At 39.5% G+C, this 17,720-nt stretch overlaps 1 protein-coding gene and 8 non-coding genes across 9 annotated transcripts in view; 8 read left to right on the top strand and 1 right to left on the bottom strand.

Annotated features, from left to right (window-relative positions):
- LOC149070287 (uncharacterized) overlaps window positions 1–17,720 on the bottom strand; it is a 150,090-nt gene that overhangs the window by 106,671 nt on the left and 25,699 nt on the right. The window lies entirely within an intron of this gene.
- TRNAS-AGA (transfer RNA serine (anticodon AGA)) lies at window positions 77–158 on the top strand. The gene has a single exon. It is a non-coding gene; the product is annotated as a tRNA-Ser (tRNA).
- TRNAS-UGA (transfer RNA serine (anticodon UGA)) lies at window positions 366–447 on the top strand. Its single transcript has one exon. It is a non-coding gene; the product is annotated as a tRNA-Ser (tRNA).
- TRNAS-AGA (transfer RNA serine (anticodon AGA)) lies at window positions 518–599 on the top strand. Its single transcript has one exon. It is a non-coding gene; the product is annotated as a tRNA-Ser (tRNA).
- TRNAS-AGA (transfer RNA serine (anticodon AGA)) lies at window positions 661–742 on the top strand. Its single transcript has one exon. It is a non-coding gene; the product is annotated as a tRNA-Ser (tRNA).
- On the top strand, window positions 949–1,030 carry TRNAS-AGA (transfer RNA serine (anticodon AGA)). The gene has a single exon. It is a non-coding gene; the product is annotated as a tRNA-Ser (tRNA).
- On the top strand, window positions 1,244–1,325 carry TRNAS-AGA (transfer RNA serine (anticodon AGA)). The gene has a single exon. It is a non-coding gene; the product is annotated as a tRNA-Ser (tRNA).
- On the top strand, window positions 2,541–2,622 carry TRNAS-AGA (transfer RNA serine (anticodon AGA)). Its single transcript has one exon. It is a non-coding gene; the product is annotated as a tRNA-Ser (tRNA).
- TRNAS-AGA (transfer RNA serine (anticodon AGA)) lies at window positions 3,329–3,412 on the top strand. The gene has a single exon. It is a non-coding gene; the product is annotated as a tRNA-Ser (tRNA).

The raw sequence follows: 17,720 nt of genomic DNA, 5'->3' as shown, positions 1-17,720 counted from the left end.
ACTGCGAGAAAGTTTTTTTCGCCCTTAGTGTGATTTTGTAATATATTATTTCTATCTTCTTACCGGCGGGACTGTGGCAGTCGTGGCCGAGTGGTTAAGGCGATGGACTAGAAATCCATTGGGAAGTTCCCGCGCATGTTCGAATCCTGCAGACTGCCGGATTGTTATTTCATTGCGATTTTGAAACATTTTCTTATCTTCTAGTTTTTTATTTCTATCTTCTTACCTGCAGAACCGTGGCACTCGTGGCCAAGTGGTTAAGGAGGTGGACTAGAAATCCATTGGGAATTTCCTGCCTACTGCGAGAATGTTTATCTTATTGAGATTTTGAAATATTTTGTAACCTTCTTCCCACTGCAACCGTGGCAGTCGTGGCCGAGTGGTTAAGGCGATGGACTTGAAATCCGTTGGGAATTTCCCGCGCAGGTTCGAATCCTGCCGATTGCGAGAAAGTGTATTTTGCTGTTAGTACGATTTTGTAATTTTTTATTTGTATCTACTTACCGGCGTAACCGTAGCAGTCGTGGCCGAGTGGTTAAGGCGATGGACTAGAAATCCACTGGGAATATCCCGCGCCGGTTCGAATCTTGCCGACTGCGAGAATATTTATTTTAATGTGATTTTGAAATTTTTTCTTATCTTCTCCCCACCGTAACCGTGGCAGCCGTGGCCGAGTGGTTAAGGCGGTTGACTAGAAATCCATTGGGAACTTCCCGCGCAGGTTCGAATCCTGCCGACTGCCGGATTGTTATTTCATTGCGATTTTGAAACATTTTCTTATCTTCTAGTTTTTTTTTTTATCTTCTTACCAGCGGAACCGTGGCACTCGTGGCCAAATGGTTAACGAGGTGGACTAGGAATCTATTGGGAATTTCCTGCCTACTGCCTGAATGTTTATCTTATTGAGATTTTGAAATATTTTCTAACCTTCTTCCCACTGCAACCGTGGCAGTCGTGGCCGAGTGATTAAGGCGATGGACTAGAAATCCATTGGGAAGTTCCCGCGCACGTTCGAATCCTGCCGACTGCGAATATGTTTATTTTAATGTGATTTTGAAATTTTTTGTTATCTTCTCCCTACCGTAACCGTGGCAGCCGTGGCCGAGTGGTTAAGGCGGTTGACTAGAAATCCATTGGGAAGTTCACGAGCAGGTTCGAATCCTGCCGACTGTGGGAAAATTTATTTCGCCCTTAGTGTGATTTTATAATATATTATTTCTATCTTCTTTCCGGCAGAACCGTGGCAGTCGTGGTTGAGTGGTTAAGGCGATGGACTAGAAATCCATTGGGAAGTTCCCGCGCAGGTTCGAATCCTGCCGACTGCGAGAATGTTTCTGTTATTGTGATTTTGAAATATTTTCTTATGTTCTCCCTACCGCAACCGTGGTTAGGGAGGTGGACTAGAATCAATCGGGAATTTCCAGCGCAGGTTCGGGTCCTGCAGACTGCTGGATTATTATTTCATTGCGATTTTTAAACATTTTCTTATCTTCTAGTTTTTTATTTCTATCTTCTTACCAGTGGAACCGTGGCACTCGTGGCCAAGTGGTTAAGGAGGTGGACTAGAAATCCATTGGGAATTTCCTGCCCCCTGCGAGAAAGTTTATTTCGTTGTTAGTGTGGTATTGTAATTTTTTATTTCTTCTTGCGTGGCAGTCGTGGCCGAGTGGTTAAAGCCGCGTATACACTAGCGCGCGGATCGTGCAATGCAAGCATTCCCAAGCGTTCGCAATGCATTCAATGGGTACGATTTCCGAAACGAATCATCATCATCAACGTTGGCTCCATTCGAGAGCTGTTTCAACGCCATCTGTAGGTTTTGAGCGGCAGTAACAACTACTGAGGAACATGATATGGTAAACGAATTTAAATGACTGTTAATCACGAATTTAAATGACTCAAAAATGACGAATTTAAATGACTCAAAAATGACGAATTTAAATGACTCAAAAATGACGAATTTAAATGACTCAAATATGACGAATTTCAATTATTATGACTATTAAATTAAATGACTTTCGCGAAATAAGACGAATGAAAAAAATGAAGTATCTAGATAGGCTGAGAAGCACGTACAAACACACTAACCGATAACTACGCCGTCCAAACTAGAAGGAAGAATTCCTTTGTGATCTTTCAAAAAACCCTCCTATTGAATCTGTTTCAACCAACAATGTTTCGTTAATCGTTCGCAACACTGTACAAATTACTGAACAACCGATTGCGAACGCTTGCATTGCACGATCCGCGCGCTAGTGTATACGCGCCTTATGGCGATGGACTAGAAATCCATTGGGAAGTTCCCGCGCAGGTTCGAATCCTGCCGACTGCGCGAAAGTTTATTTTGCTGTTAGTGTGAATTTGAAACATTTCATTATCATCTTACCAACCTCATGTAGCAGTTGCGGCCGAGTGGTTAAGGTGATGGCCTCGAAATCCATTGGGAAGTTCCCGCGCTGGTTCGAATCCTGCCGACGGCTGGAATGTTATTTCATTGCGATTTTGAAACATTTTCTTAGCTTCTCCCAACCCTAATCGTGGCAGTCGTGGCCGAGTGGTTAAGGCGATGGACTAGAGATCCATTGGGAGGTTCCATCGCAGGTTCGAATTCTGCCGCATGTGAGAAATCCTAGCCGAGTGGATAAGGCGCTAGAAATCTATTGGTAGTTTCCCGCGCAGGTACAAATGCTGCCGAGAAATCCTGTTTTGGTGTCAGTGTGATCTTGAAACATTTTCTCATCATCTTACCAGTGTAGCCGTGGCAGTCGTGGCCGAGTGGTTAAGGCGATCGACTCGACGTCCATTAAGAACTTCCTACGCGTGTTCGAATCCTGCCGACTGCAAGTTTTTGCTGTCAGTGTGACTTTGAAACATTTTCTTACCATCTTACCACCTTAACCGTGGCAGTCGTGGCTAATGCGATGGACTACAAATCTATTGGGAAGTTCCCGCGCAGGTTCGAATCCTGGCGACTGCGAGAATGTTTATTTTGCTGTTAGTGTGATTTTGAATTTTTATTTTATCGTCTTACCGGTGTCACCGTGGCAATCGTGGCCAAGTGGTTAAGGCGATGGACTAGAAATCCATTGAGTAGTTATCGCGCAGGTTCGAATCGTGCCGACTGTGAGAGAGTTTATTTTGTTGTTGGTGTGACTTTGGAACATTTTCTTATCATCTTACAGCTGTAACCGTCGCATTAGTGGCTAAGGCGACGGACTCGAAATCCATGGTGAAGTTCCCGCGCAGGTTCGAATCCTGGCCACTGAGAGAATGTTTATTTTATTGTGATTTTGAAACATTTTCTTATCTTCTCACCACCGTATCCGTGGCAGTCATGGCCGAGTGGTAAAGGCGCGATGGACTAGAAATCCATTGGGACGTTTCGGCGCAGGTTCGTGTCCTGCTGACTGCGATAAAAATTATTTTGCCGTTATATATGGTGAATTTGAAACATTATCTACTGTCATATATATCGATCGTGGCCGATTAGTGTAGATGCGTTGGACTAGTGATCCCGTTCGAATATTTCGCGCAGTTCGAATCCTGGGAGAAGGTTCTTTTTGCCGTTATTTGAGTTTGATGCATTCTCTAATCGTCTTAGCATCTTAATTGTCGTAGTCGTTAAGGCGATGGATTAGAACACTGTTAGGAAGTTCCCGCGCATGTTCGATGGATATTACAATGTCATTTTGTGTTGTATCGGACCACTGGAAGAATATACATTGTGGGAGTTATCGACCGTTTGTGAAAAACTAATATGGAAATGAAATTTAAAAAAATGTTTTTATGATTTCGCCCATAATAATGACTTATAACTCTTTAGAATTTGATGACATCACTTCAAAATCCTGCCAAATTCACTGAACGTACACCAAACGTTAAATTGGTGTTTTTAAAGTGAACAATGGTATAACCCTAAGAAATCGATAAAGTAAACCAGTTTCTTTTTCCTTTTCTGTTGTATGTGTGTATGCATTTCTCAAAGTTTTACGCGGTTGTTAATTATTGCGATTTTCTAAGATTGGAGGGTTTTTCAGTTATCTCCGTAAGATTAAACATTCTGAAATTCCAAAATTTTTTAAATTTTGCTCAAATATTTACTCGCCATGAAATGAATTATATCATCGTGAAATAAATTAAGGAACAAAATGTTTTACATTTCGCAACTGTCATGTTTGAAAAATCGACTTCGGGGGTCATGACGCCCCTTAAATGAACAAAGTTTCTCCAATAATTTTTAAATGAAATATTTTTTTCCACTTCCAATTCAGATGTTTTTTGGGAGATTTACTTGCTGCATCACAGCTTTTTTTGTGATTTTGTAACACAACAAGCATGATGAATGAAATCGATCACAGTTGCAACTCTTCACGATGAATTCTAACAATTACAGTTTGAAATTTTTACGACATGTCATTTATGTTATGAACTGTGTCTTTAAAATAGTAGGCCTCCTACTCAAACCATATTTGGACAGCTGACAGTAAAAACATGGCTTTCATTTTGAAAATTGAGAGCTGGAGGCAATAAGCGTGATTTTTCGAGAAGAAATTAAGAAACGAAATCCACACACATACGCGTAAGAGCAAGGGGCGGTGAAGTTAGTAGTGCCGAGGGCGGTGACATCCCGAAATCCGTCCCTGTTAAGTGGGAGCCCGGGGCAACTGCGCCCTTATAAATACGCCTCCTTTCCTGACATGACAAGCACAATTATTTTTAGATTGTCATTTGTTTTGTTGCAGTTTCACTTAATCGGTTTTTGCGTCACAGAATTAAAAAAATAAATAAATATGCCCCATAATGATCCTTCATCTGAAAAAAATGGCCAAGTTCTGCGCGAATCATGAAGGCTGGAATAAATTTTAAAGTAGTCAAAATCGTTCTCGTAAAAAGGTAAAGTGGAAATTTATTAATATTTCATGGTGTTGATAATGAATTGTAGTCAAAAGGAAACGAAAAATATTCATTGCAACACATGCAGAAATCGGTATGAAAATGTGACTCGATGAATAATCAATAGAAAATAATCAAAACCACTAAATATTTTTATATGTCAATTCATAAAATGACTAGTTTAATTGAAAGTTTCTGACCGAATTCTTGTTATTATTTTACTGTTTTTTTCAAGTCACCTTCGTCAAGCTACCATTTTTGCAATCTCCGTTGAAGTTTTTTACACGTGACTGTTTCGATGAAATTTTAAAATATAGGGGTCATTCAAGTATTACGTCAGCATCAGGGGGAGGGGGGTTTCGGATTTGCTGACTTTTGATGACAAGGGCGGAGGGGAGTTTGAAGCTTGCTTACGTCATCAACCACCCCTTTTTGAAGATATGAAATATTCAAAGCTGCTGACGAAATTTTGCTGACAAGGGGGAGGGGTCAAAAATGGCTGAAAATCTGCTTACGTAATACTTGAATGGCCCCATAACAAAATATGTTACCCTGTTTCAATGATCAATATGTAATCTGATTAAAACGACCGCGTATGGAAACGATCGCGTAGTAGACACAACGCACTGTATGCACTTTCCCTCGAAAAATCTGACTTGATAGTGAAAGAGAACAAATTACCACATTTTTTGGCCAAAAAGTTGAGATTTGGTTATAAAAAAATTTCAAGCACTAGTTCTCATTTGGCTACTTTTTAAATCTGGTGATAAATTTACCAATATAATGAATGAAACTAACACCTAATTATACGTAAGCTACACTTAACAAGATTGTATCATCAGATTACATTGAGAAAAAAAGCGCCAATCGTGAAAAAAGGCCGAACTTGTCTTCTATAATGGGATTGAATATTTCAGTTCATTTTTTCAAGAAGTGGCAACGCGCTGCTGTGGAAAAATTTACTATCGTTGGGTCAGGGCCTCAACTAGATCCTTGGTCAGACGGGGCAAGCACCAAAGCCTCCTAGATACTAGTCTCTCTAGCAGGCTTTGCAAGCACGCATTTCGGCACCCCCCTCATAATGTCGAAGGAGAGGTTAAAGAGTGAAATTTGCGACCCCTCTAGTCTGGTGCCCGGGGCATCAGACCCGCCTGCACCCCATCTCCCCAATTGCGGCCCCGCGTTGGGTATTTAGCACGTAACTGACCATTCGAAAAATAACACGTCACAAAAGTTCAAAGCATTATAACTCATTGAATATTCGTCGGATCCTAAAAAACGGAAAATACTTTTCCACAAGGAATCGCATGTGTTATTATTGGACTGTCGGTAGTTAGAACCCTGTATATATAAACGAAATTAAGACTCGCGAATGTAAGAATCAAGTTACTGTTAAATTTTAATAATATTTAATATAGAAATCATGAAAACTTTTTATATTATACAAACACAAATTAAATAATTAACAAAAACATTACCATAACAAAATATGCATATTGCACAGGCAGAATACTACATGTTCAGTTCTGATATTTTAAAATTGATTTTGGGAAAACTCTGTTTGCTTTAATCTCTCTTTTATATTTAGTTTCACCAACTCCCTCTAATAATTTATATGCGTATAATTTGGGTTTTATTTAAATCTAAATAATTTTAATTTAAAATGTGGTAAGAATTTCCTTCCTATTTTTTTCTCCATCCAAATTTGTCACGGATGACCCCAGCGCCCGATGGAAAGATGCAATGCCTACAAACACAAATTGTCAAGTCGATTCTTTGACTCCACTACTCAATCTGCTCGTTAATTTTTTGAAATTCCGAAAGTAAAGTCTTAAAGGGCCAACAATCCCCTTTTCCCATTGGTAGTTCGGTTTCAAAAAGGGTTCTTCTATTGGGTGATGAGTATTAAGATGTGACATATTAATATTAAAATTAACACCATTGGTGAATTCCACCCCCATGGCCTACGAAGACTTGGCCATGCGTTTGGCACGAAACGATTTAGGAGGAAACGTTTTTTCTCCTTGATCATTTTGGACGCAACACGGTCGATGCTGACGTAATACGTGAATGACCGCATAGTATATATATATCATTAAAAATACAATTTAGCCATCGATTTATTTAAAAAAAAATGTACTTATAATTTTGACTTTATGTGCAATTTTATGTCAGTATCAGTCAATATATTAAGTTTTACATATCTTTAACAATTAGGTTTTTTGCAGATTTAAAAAAGTGTCACGAGTGCACCAACACTCAATCTCCCCCCCCCCCTCTCTCTCCTTCCCATAAAAAAGCCACGAACACACATGGAAGCAACATGTGTTCACCTTTCCCTCGCCAGGGAATTCTACGACGCCCTTGAGTACGGAAACAAGTACTCAAGTGCTTATTTATAGGTACTCACGTGCTTATTACACAACACAATCACAACTCTCTCAAGACAGACATTGTGCCTCTGAGCCAATGAAGACCCCTTACAGATATCAGGCGATTGCTTTCGTCCAATAGCAGGGATCTTCACTATCTTGGTGTGTGAAGTGTGAGATGGCTTTTTTCTCAGTCCGAGATATCAGGTAAACAGGTATTTTCCGTATATTTTTGCTGAGGCGAACTCGGAAGAAAAGTCATCACCTTCTCCGCCGGGACTCGAACCCAGGCACTCTTGCATAACGGGCAAGCATGCAAGAGGGCCTGGGTTCGAGTCCCGGCGGAGAAGGTGATGACTTTCCTTCCGAGTTCACTTCAGCAAAAATATTCGTAAAATAACTGTTTCCTTGGTGTGTGAACACACGAGGCTTTTCGCCAGAGAGAGATTCTGGGAGTTTGTCGAGCAACATGTAGCTGTTATACTTTAATATATGATTACAGTGTGACTTTTTCTGTATAATTCATGGAAATTGAGTGAGAGTGCCCTTGTTTGATTATAATTTGTATTGTGTTTAGTGTAATGCATCACGGCTAAGGATAATCATGAATAAATAAAATTAACTTGTAATTCTCTAAGTGAAAGTGAAGTAGTATTATTTTCGCAATCCTGTTCATAATTTCCTTATATTATATAAATGTCGCGCTAAAGAAACTAGTTCGGTCGCGTCTTCCACATTTGTGATATCGTATATTCGCGACAAAAAAAAACCATTAAAAACAGCTTGCGCGTATGAAGTAGCGTGACATCAATGTAATTGAAACTGTGCAGTTCATAAAATGAAGCAAAAGCATGAGCTTTCGTTGGCTCAATCTCATTTGAAATTGAGAATTCCAAATTTAATTTTTTTTAATTTTAAAATTGGATGATTTTTGAAGAAGAAAATCGCGCCACTTATTCACAAGAAAAGAAATTTAATTGAAAATTTAAAAAAATAATAAAAATTTGATAATTATGATTTTATTAATGCACTGTTGAGCATATCAAAAATGCAAAAACATCTTGAAAGTAAAAAAAAGAATGCTCAGGATAATACGTCATCATGACCTAGACTTTTTTTTTGGTGGGGAATAAAGCTAAACTTCACTCACAGGTGGCGCTGTAAAACGAAAAACGGCATAACACATTAAAATATGTACTACAACAACATACAGTGCATAATCAATGTTTATGTGTGACAATTTGCGTTTACTACAATACCTTCAACTTTAAAACACTCTTTCACCCGTTTGGATGTAACTGGGCTTTCCAATAAACGAAAAATCCATTGTCATTTTCTTTGAAAAAATGAATTTATATTTTTCATTGTTGTTTTTTTTTTGGCAAATTTATTTAGTTTTCCGAATTATTGCAGTTTTTTTTTTCAGTATCCATAAAATAAACAAAAAATATTACTCATCACAAAGCTCTCTAGAACCGAATTCGGCAAAATACTAATTACTTTTTTAGATGTAGTTCAAAATAAATTGTATCTTAATTAAGTTAAGAAACCGGAAAAAAAGTAGCAAACAATTATATTTTTGAAGTAAATAATTAGTTTCAATAATTTTATTTTCTTGGAAATAAAGGCAAGATACATCTCTTTTTCAGTATTAGTTCAAAGTTAATGCCTAAGAACTTAATCAAATCCAAACGACCATGACTTTGTTTGCAATGATTGATCAGTTTCTTGGCCTCCGTTCAATCAAAGTTAAACTCTCCCTGCTCTTGATTGTTTCAAAACATTCCCTAAAGAATCTAATTAAGACTCTGGGGAATAAGCTTCACGAAAGCTAAAACCCACCGAAACGTTTTCACTGGCTGGTTAAATACGGTGGATGAAGCCACACTTCCACTCTCGTGTTGCAGAGTTCGCTCTGTCTTACAGGAGACTTGAGTTCAGTGATGGGAAAATTTTACAAGACGTTAAAGAATTTTTCTTGATTGCAATTAGAATAACCCCGTTGTTCCAGAAAATTCATGGCACGTGAAGGTTTCCCCGCTACAACTTACCGAAGAAAGAAGGTTTCTAATTTTATGATGTAGGTTCAAACCAATTAAATTTTTGCATCCGCGTAGCAATTTTCGTCACGTAAGCACTTTTAATCTCAGCACACTTCTGAGATTTACTACTTTGTAATTACAATTAATTATATGCTAAAGCGAGAGGATATAAACTGTACTTCTTTTTAGTTGAATTTTCACGTTTACTTTCCATTCAAACGGGGTGTTGATATGATAGAATCTTCTTTAATTCACATCTATTTCGTTATACTGTTCGTTAAGTCTTATCGTTATACACCCTTCATCTTTTTAACCGTTGTTGATGGAAATGATTTACTGAAGCTCGGGCATTGCTTCCCTGACATTCCGCCCCTCTAACGTTTCACCCCTGACATTTCGCTCCGGACATTCCGCCTCGGACACACACACACACATTTCGCCCTTCACATTTCCCCACTCGAATTTCGCCCCTTACAATCCGCCCTCACATTTCACCCCTTACCATCCGCCCTCACATTTCACCCCGGGCATTTGCCATCGGACATTTCACCCCTCATATTTCCCCCTCGCACTCCGCCCAAAACATTTCTTCCCCCCCCCCCCGACAATCCGCCCTGGCATTTCGTCTTGGACATTATGGGCTCTAACACAGAGGCTTGGACAGAAGTGATTAGCCAAAAATAAGTGCCGCTGTGGTGGTCGAGTGGTTATAGTGACGGACTCGCGATGCGAGGATCCGGGTTCGAACCCCACAGTGGTGGTCGGCTGAAGTTGGTTTTCTGTGGTTCCCAACTTCAAGGCGCGAATGCGAGCCGATCTCCCAGTTAAAAAGTCTCGCCACAGAGAGCAGCAGGCCTACAACGTTACAAATATTCAATCATTACACTTCACTCACAATTTGAAGTATAGTTGGCAGCACTGAAATATCATACACAACACTAGCTACACACTCAGACTGTTAGGTGTACACACTCACTTTGTTCCAGACTCTACCACGAAGCTGGGCTGGAAGAGATCTCGGCAACGGGATAAGTCCGGTGGCAGAGACCCTGGCGTTCATTCGCCCCCTAACACTTCGCCTCTGACATTTTATCCCTCACACTTCGCCAACGTTTAAATTGTATTCTTAATTGCAATCAAGATAATCCCGTTATTCCAGAAAATTCATGGCACGTGTGAAGGTTTCTCTCCCTACAAAAACTTGCAGAAGAAAATAAATTTCTAATTTTTTATGGATTTGAATTAACCAATTAATTTTTTCCCGTGTAGCAATTTTCAACAAGTAAGCGCTTTTCATCTCAGCTCACTTTTGAGATTTACTACTATGTAATTACAACTAATTATATGCCAAAGCGAGAGGATATAAACTGTACTTCTTTGTAGTTGAATTTTCACGTTTACTTTCCATTTAAACACGGTTGTGATTTAATGTAGCTAATTATGCGGGTATAATTTTCATTAATAATTCACATTCATTCCATTATGTAGGATGTAATGTCTTATCCTTATACATCCTTTATCTTTTGAACCGTTGATGATAGAAACATACTTCCCACTACAAAAAGTACCAAAATAATGTATCCATTCAAGTTATACCATTTTTTATTACTACGAGCCATGTACTCTATATTTTGTGGTATGATGGCCCTATGTTACACATAATGTGTTTATTTTCTGAGATTGAGACATTTTATTGCATTATATCATCAATATATTTGAGAATAGCCTTAACTGCATACCACTGTGTGTTTGTATCACTATATTTTGTATGGGAATTTTTTGTTAAATGTTTGAATACGGGATTAAGTCTTTCGTCATTCTTGGCATTGTTGAATCAAATGTTTCTTCCTAAATTTAGCGCTAATTGGTGAAATCTGAACCATACGTCACGTTCCCATTCTTTGTCCTGTTTTTGTTGCTTTTTGTCCCTTATTGTGTAAAAACAGTGTAAAATGAGTCGCACATACTCCGGGCACTATAAATTGCTGAAAAACGTGTTAGCAAACGAGAAATCAACAGAAAAACTTGCAACTGTTTTTGAGAATCTTGAAAATGTTAGTAAAATCACCAATCAGGAAGAGACGCTAACTGACGATTCACGGGCTTCTCCGAACAGTACAGTATATTCTCCAATAATGTGTGATAGAGGCCCATCTTTTTTCCGGTATACCTCTCCTCATCCGCCCAGACGAAGCCAACGACTGCAATCCATGTGTTCCACTGCCAAAGGACCGACGCAAACATCATTGGCTTTTAATTTGTCTGTCACCTCAATGTCGGAGATGCACAATTCATCAGGTGTCTCATCTATATCGTTGGATTCAGCGCATCAAGCTGGAGATCTTCAACGACAAGCAACACCACCTATCCCTGCCACACAGGCCAGATTCGGATTTGCCACTTCAAATATCGTGAACTCGTCTTTTTTCGAGAATCAGTCCCTCAATTTGGACTCTTCTTCAATGGCTACCACCTTCGAGGAGGGAGACGACGAACCCTACGATGCATCGAACGACTTGTCTTCATCCCAGCAAACGGAAAAAGAGGTTAGCAAAAAATCTCTATACTTCAGGAGCCCTAACTTAAGTGATTCTTCGCAAGAGGACGATACTGCTTTGATGGACGAGGTGAATACAAGAAGAAAAAGTTTCAAGAAAACAAAAAAACATCAAAGTATATCCTCAACTAAGAAGGGAAAAAAAACATGATGATCGGAATATCAGGGATAAGAATACACCCAGCAATCGTCGAGATGAAAAAGGTACAGAAACAAATCAATTAAATTGTATTTCGAAAGAATTTAATCTCTTGGACAGTAATCCACAAAATATTACAGACTCGGACGTCGAGAAGAGTATCGAACCAGTTTGCGGACACTGTAAGGCATCTTTTAGAGATTTAGCGACTAAAAAACTATTGGAGAGACTAGAAGGTCTATATTGTACTGAAGAAAACAGCAATTTGGAGGAGTACTATGAAAACAGAGTCCGAGAAGCGGAAGACTTGGCGTTCCGACTTCAGCCTGATCGCAAAAAAATACAATTCAAGGAATATGGACGATTTGATAAATGCACAAATATTCTGCAAATGATGACCTGTATCACGGACATTGTACATTCTTCTACAATTGTAGAGAACAAGATTAGACACAACATCCCTCGAGCCGCCCGCAAAAGAGCAGATAAATTAATCAAACTCGTGGAAGATTGGATAGAAGAAAGTTGTAGAGAAAATGAGAAATTGTCCAAAACAGCACAAGAGAAACAGGTAATTGGAGGAAATACAATTTTGAAAAATCCTTCAGTTGTAGAGGACGGTGCAAAGATAACGAAGGGAAATTCTACTAAAATTCTCGGGCTTCCTCCCCCCCTTCCGCAGAGGAAGAAAAAGGTGAAGAAGGTGAGTCTCAAAAATCCCTCTTCTTCACAGACCCAGGAAAACAATACGGAGGATAAAGAGAAGACCGAGATTGATAATCTAACCATTCCGCCTCCAATAGAATCTGCTTCTGAAAAAGCAACGGCGTCAGAAGAATTGGGGCAATTTGAGATTGTAGAAGAGCTGATCGTAGAACAGGAAGACAAAACAATACAAGAACAATTTCAAGAGGTGCGCAAGAAGAAAAAGAATAAGCGAAAGGTACAGGAAAGAGGAATCTCACAGGAACGAAGAAATCCAGATGAATTTTTTACAATTCTTCTTTTGAAAAACAATAACTCTACAAAAAAATATATTTTTAATGAGTTTCGAATAATTTTAAACCAATTTCATAATGGCATAGGCAGAATCAGAAAAATAAGCAGAGGATATGCACTTGATTGCTACCAAAATAAAACATGTCAAGAAATAAAAACAGCTGTCCTCTCTAGAAAAGTGACAAGAGACAATATCTATGCCATCCCCACGAACAACTCCCAAATGGGGGATAGAAACAGCCAACAATCGTCAAAAATTAATCGAGTTCTTGGGAATACATTATCATCTAGTAAAAATGCTGAATCTCGATCAAATATTTACCTAGAGCGGGAGAAGACATCACAGGCAGGGACGGTTTTAATTTACAGGAGAAGAGAGTCAACAGGTCAAGAAACAATCAGCCTCATTGAATTTCTTGATGAATTCGACTCAGAAATTATTTGTACTCGTCCAGTTAGAAATGGGCTGGCTATTCAATGTAAATCCAGGGAAATTTGCTACAATATTAAGAGTTCCCTGGAGAATAATGACTATCTAAATCATCATGCTATTGCCTTTATCAAATCTCGAATGCCTAGTAAAAAGAGTGACCGATGGAACCAAACACAATCTTCGACCTCCTCCGATAACAGGCAATATCAGGAACAGGAGAAATTTCCAATTCACATGACCTACTGTAGCAGTAGAAATCCAACTCTCACAATGAAAAACCTGGAGGAACAGCTCAAATATGCCGGATTCCAACATCTAGTTCGGCGTATTTCTCAATGCCCGAATGGTCTTTTTATAGATTGCTCCTCCTTGTATGGACAAGCAGCGATCAGGAGAGAGATCAATAACAATTTTAAACTCAAACTTCACCTACGCGTCATCTAATCCTCAGGCTTATCGTTAGATCAAAAGACTTTTCTTCTTTTCGTGGTTCTAAATTCTTGTGTAACATCCCTTAAGAGAACACCTTATTTGTCATTATATAGGATTATGTCTTCTCCTGATCATCAACGTTCAGTGTCTGTTCCAACATCTTCCACAAATGGCATCAAAATATTACAATTTAATGCCAACAAATGCAGAAATGCGACTGCGCTTCTTCCGTTGCAAGCCACCAAAAACTCTTGGGGTATATTGATGTTACAAGAACCTCTGATTGGTAAAGGTAAACTACTCGAACTTCCAGCGTCTTGGCCGAAATGGACCTCTCTAAATAAAAAAGCAGCGATAGTCATTGCTAGTCAACATCTCTCCGGTGCCACTTTTTCCATCATAACAAATTGTGTGGCAATTAAAATTTGCACCATTTCTGGAGAAATAATTATAGTCTCGGCATATTCATCCCCATACCAGAAAATTGAAAATACCATTCAAGAACTGAACCTTATTTGTGGGAAAGCTGGTAACTCTCCAATTTTAATATCTGCAGATATGAACGCCCACCACCAAAGCTGGGGATATAAGGATAATAACAACAAAGGATGGTCGCTGCTGGATTTCGCTAATGCCAATCATCTGATATTTCACAATGATGGCTCGAACACATACGAATACTTCGGGGCCACAGGCGCTCCAGACGTTACATTGTCAAATTTTGTTCCACCGCTTGATAATGTAACTTGGAAGGTCAGGCATCTCGATGTTACACATAGCCCGCATTCACATATAGAAATTTCTATTTCTGTTCAACCATCAATCATTAAGACGGTCAAATTCTCCAACTCGAGACGCCGAATTGAGAAGTTCACGAGATCAATGGTTGATCAATTACCTCTCCATGTACAAAATATCAACTTAGCTACATCCACTGAACAATTGGAAGAATGCACGAATGATCTCTTCAATCTCTTGAAAACGCAGGGTAACAAGTATCTCCTTATATCAAAGCAAAAGACACGATATTTCGACGGGTGGTGGACCAAAGATTTAGAGGTCGCTAGACGGAAATGCAGGACTAGTAAGAGAAGGTATCTAGCGGCAAACCTAGATAATAAGGAGGTATTGAGAATCATTTACCACCGTAACAGGGCCTTATATTCAAAATTAATCAGGAAGACAAAAAGAAGCTCCTGGAGGGAATTGTGTAACTCAGCTACAAATCCGTACGGTATATTTTACAAAGCAACGGTGAAACAATCTTCTCTGTCCCCACAACTTTTTTTCCAAACTGATACAGACGAGAATTTGACTGTCCTAGAACAAGCCCAAAAGCAACTTCAAGAATTTTTCCCTGAGGCTAACTATCCAACCAATCATCAAATAGACTTTTCAACGGCTAGTTTGGTGTCTCACGAGCCGGATAATAAGAAAATCTCACGCCAAGAACTGTGGTACATTGCAAGTCATTTAAATAAGAAAAAAGCTCCTGGCGAAGACGCAATTAATAATGTAACCCTTCAAGCTCTACTGCAAAGCTTTCCCGAGGTGTTCTCCGCATTATTTAATAAATGCTTTCAACTTGAACATTTTCCACGACATTTCAAGATTAGCAATGTCCTCTTCTTCCTCAAAAAAGACAAAGATCCAACATCAACTAAATCATATAGACCCATACATTTGTTATCAACACTGGGTAAATTGTTCGAAAAAGTCATTTGCCAGAGAGTTATCTTCTTCTTGGAAAAATCTAATGTCATCAGCCCCCTTCAATATGGATTTCGCCATGGGAGTTCGGCAGAACAAGCTCTCATGGACATTGTCACAGAGATCAAAAATCAAAGAATTAAAAAACATAACGTCATAATAATTACCCTGGACATCCAGGGGGCTTTCGATCACATCAATCATAATATTATCAGGGAAAAGTTGCTTAATCTGCCTATACCATCTAATCTAGCCAATATTCTGATAAGCATGCTCCAACACAGGGTGGTACAGATGCGGACACCATTAGGAACAGTTCGACATAGAATGGCAAGGGGATGCCCTCAAGGATCGTGTTCCGGGCCACTACTTTGGAACTTATTCCTTAATGATCTCCTCCTTAAGAGGTGGCCGAAGAATGTCAGGGTTCAGGCCTACGCAGATGACATTACGGTAATAGCCTCGGGCCCTACAGTAGAAGGCACAGGTAGACTAGCCACATATGTGCTAAATGAAATCCATCATTGGTTAGACCAACACGGACTCAGCATCGCAATGGATAAAACCAACTTTTTATGGCTCTCTTCCAAAAGACCACCATCGGTAAAAATTGGCGACAATTTCATTAAGAAACGATCTAATATTAAGATTCTCGGGGTGACATTTGATGACCAACTGAATTGGTACAGCCATATCGCTACAATTTCGACCAAAATTAATGCCCTCATGCCAAGATTATGGTGCTCTACTGGAAAGGAATGGGCATTACCACGTCAATGCGAAGAATCCTATATATGACAGTGGCTGAGAGGATCATCGCATATGGTGCCCCAGCCTGGGGTATCACATTAACGGAGGAACAGGGTAGACGTCTTGATTCTATCCAACGTGGTTGCTTATTGTACATCCTCAAAGCTTACTCGACATCACCAACAAACGCCCTGCAAATCTTGGCTGGTCTGCCTCTACTAAGATATATCGTGGAGTACGAAGCTAAAATGGGGGCACTTCGGAACAAACGCAATATCCAACTACAAGATGCAACTCACATCAGTCACACTCAAATCCAAAGGAAAATCACCGGATGGACGAGACACCCGGCAGAATATCCTGATGATAGACAAATGTCTGCAGATCCGACTGACACTGAACTGTTTAAAAAACCCTATTTCGACATCTATACCGATGGTTCAAAGACGGAAAATGGAGTTGCAGCAGCTTTTACTATCCTTCAGAAAGATGACATCTTCTACAGATGGTCTTGTAAATTGAATACCAATAACACAGTATTCCAAGCCGAACTTTTTGCTTTACTTATGGCTATTAAGAAAGCGGAAGAACTCCAGAAGAGAACATCTATCTTCACAGATTCACTTTCATCACTCCACTCAATCAGGGATCCCCTGTCTCAACACATCATCGCTAGGCAAATCAGAAAGGTTCTGTGTGCCAATCCTCAAATCAGTCTCAATTGGGTGAAAGCTCATGCAGGAACATATGGGAATGAACAGGCAGACCAACTTGCAAAAGCTGCGACTGCAAGAGTGACGTCTGACTTTTCGCTGCTCTTCCCTAAGTCATGGGCAAAGAACATCTTATCTGAGGAAATGATGCAGAAGTGGCAAAATCGATGGCAGACAGAACGCAAAGTTGGCAGGAAAATATATGCTCTCCTCCCCACAGCAAGATACAGATATAGGAAATGGACCAGGGAAATGGTTATATTCTTTTCCGAACATGGTCCTTTCCCAGCATATCTGGCGAGATTTCATCGACAGACTGAGAAATGCAAATGTGGCGGGGAGGGCACGGTCATCCACTACTCTACAGCCTGCCCGTTCACCAAAGACTTCCACTTACAAATCCCTGTTGCTGATACACAGTCTTGGAAGTTGAAGGTCTTCCAAAATCCTGGCAGTTATAATAAGATTAAAAATCTTATCAACTTTATGGAAAATAATCAAGAGTTATACATCTTCCCGAGACCTATGGCATATCAAGACAGAGAAGATCCCTTGGACTCTGATTCGGACTCAGACTATGTACCATAATTGCGACGTCTTTCCTAACCCCATGTGCTATAAAATATGTATAGTGATATTTTAATGAAATTTATCATTGTCAGTGATGCCAATATGTATTC

Source organism: Pholcus phalangioides, unplaced genomic scaffold (genome assembly GCF_987345545.1).
Source record: "Pholcus phalangioides strain wild (caught in Gottingen) unplaced genomic scaffold, Ppha-v1.0 ptg000022l_1, whole genome shotgun sequence".
Classification (NCBI taxonomy): Eukaryota; Metazoa; Arthropoda; class Arachnida; order Araneae; family Pholcidae; genus Pholcus; species Pholcus phalangioides.
The sequence above is the reverse complement of the archived record's forward strand: the minus strand, read 5'-3'. Positions and strand labels throughout refer to the sequence as shown.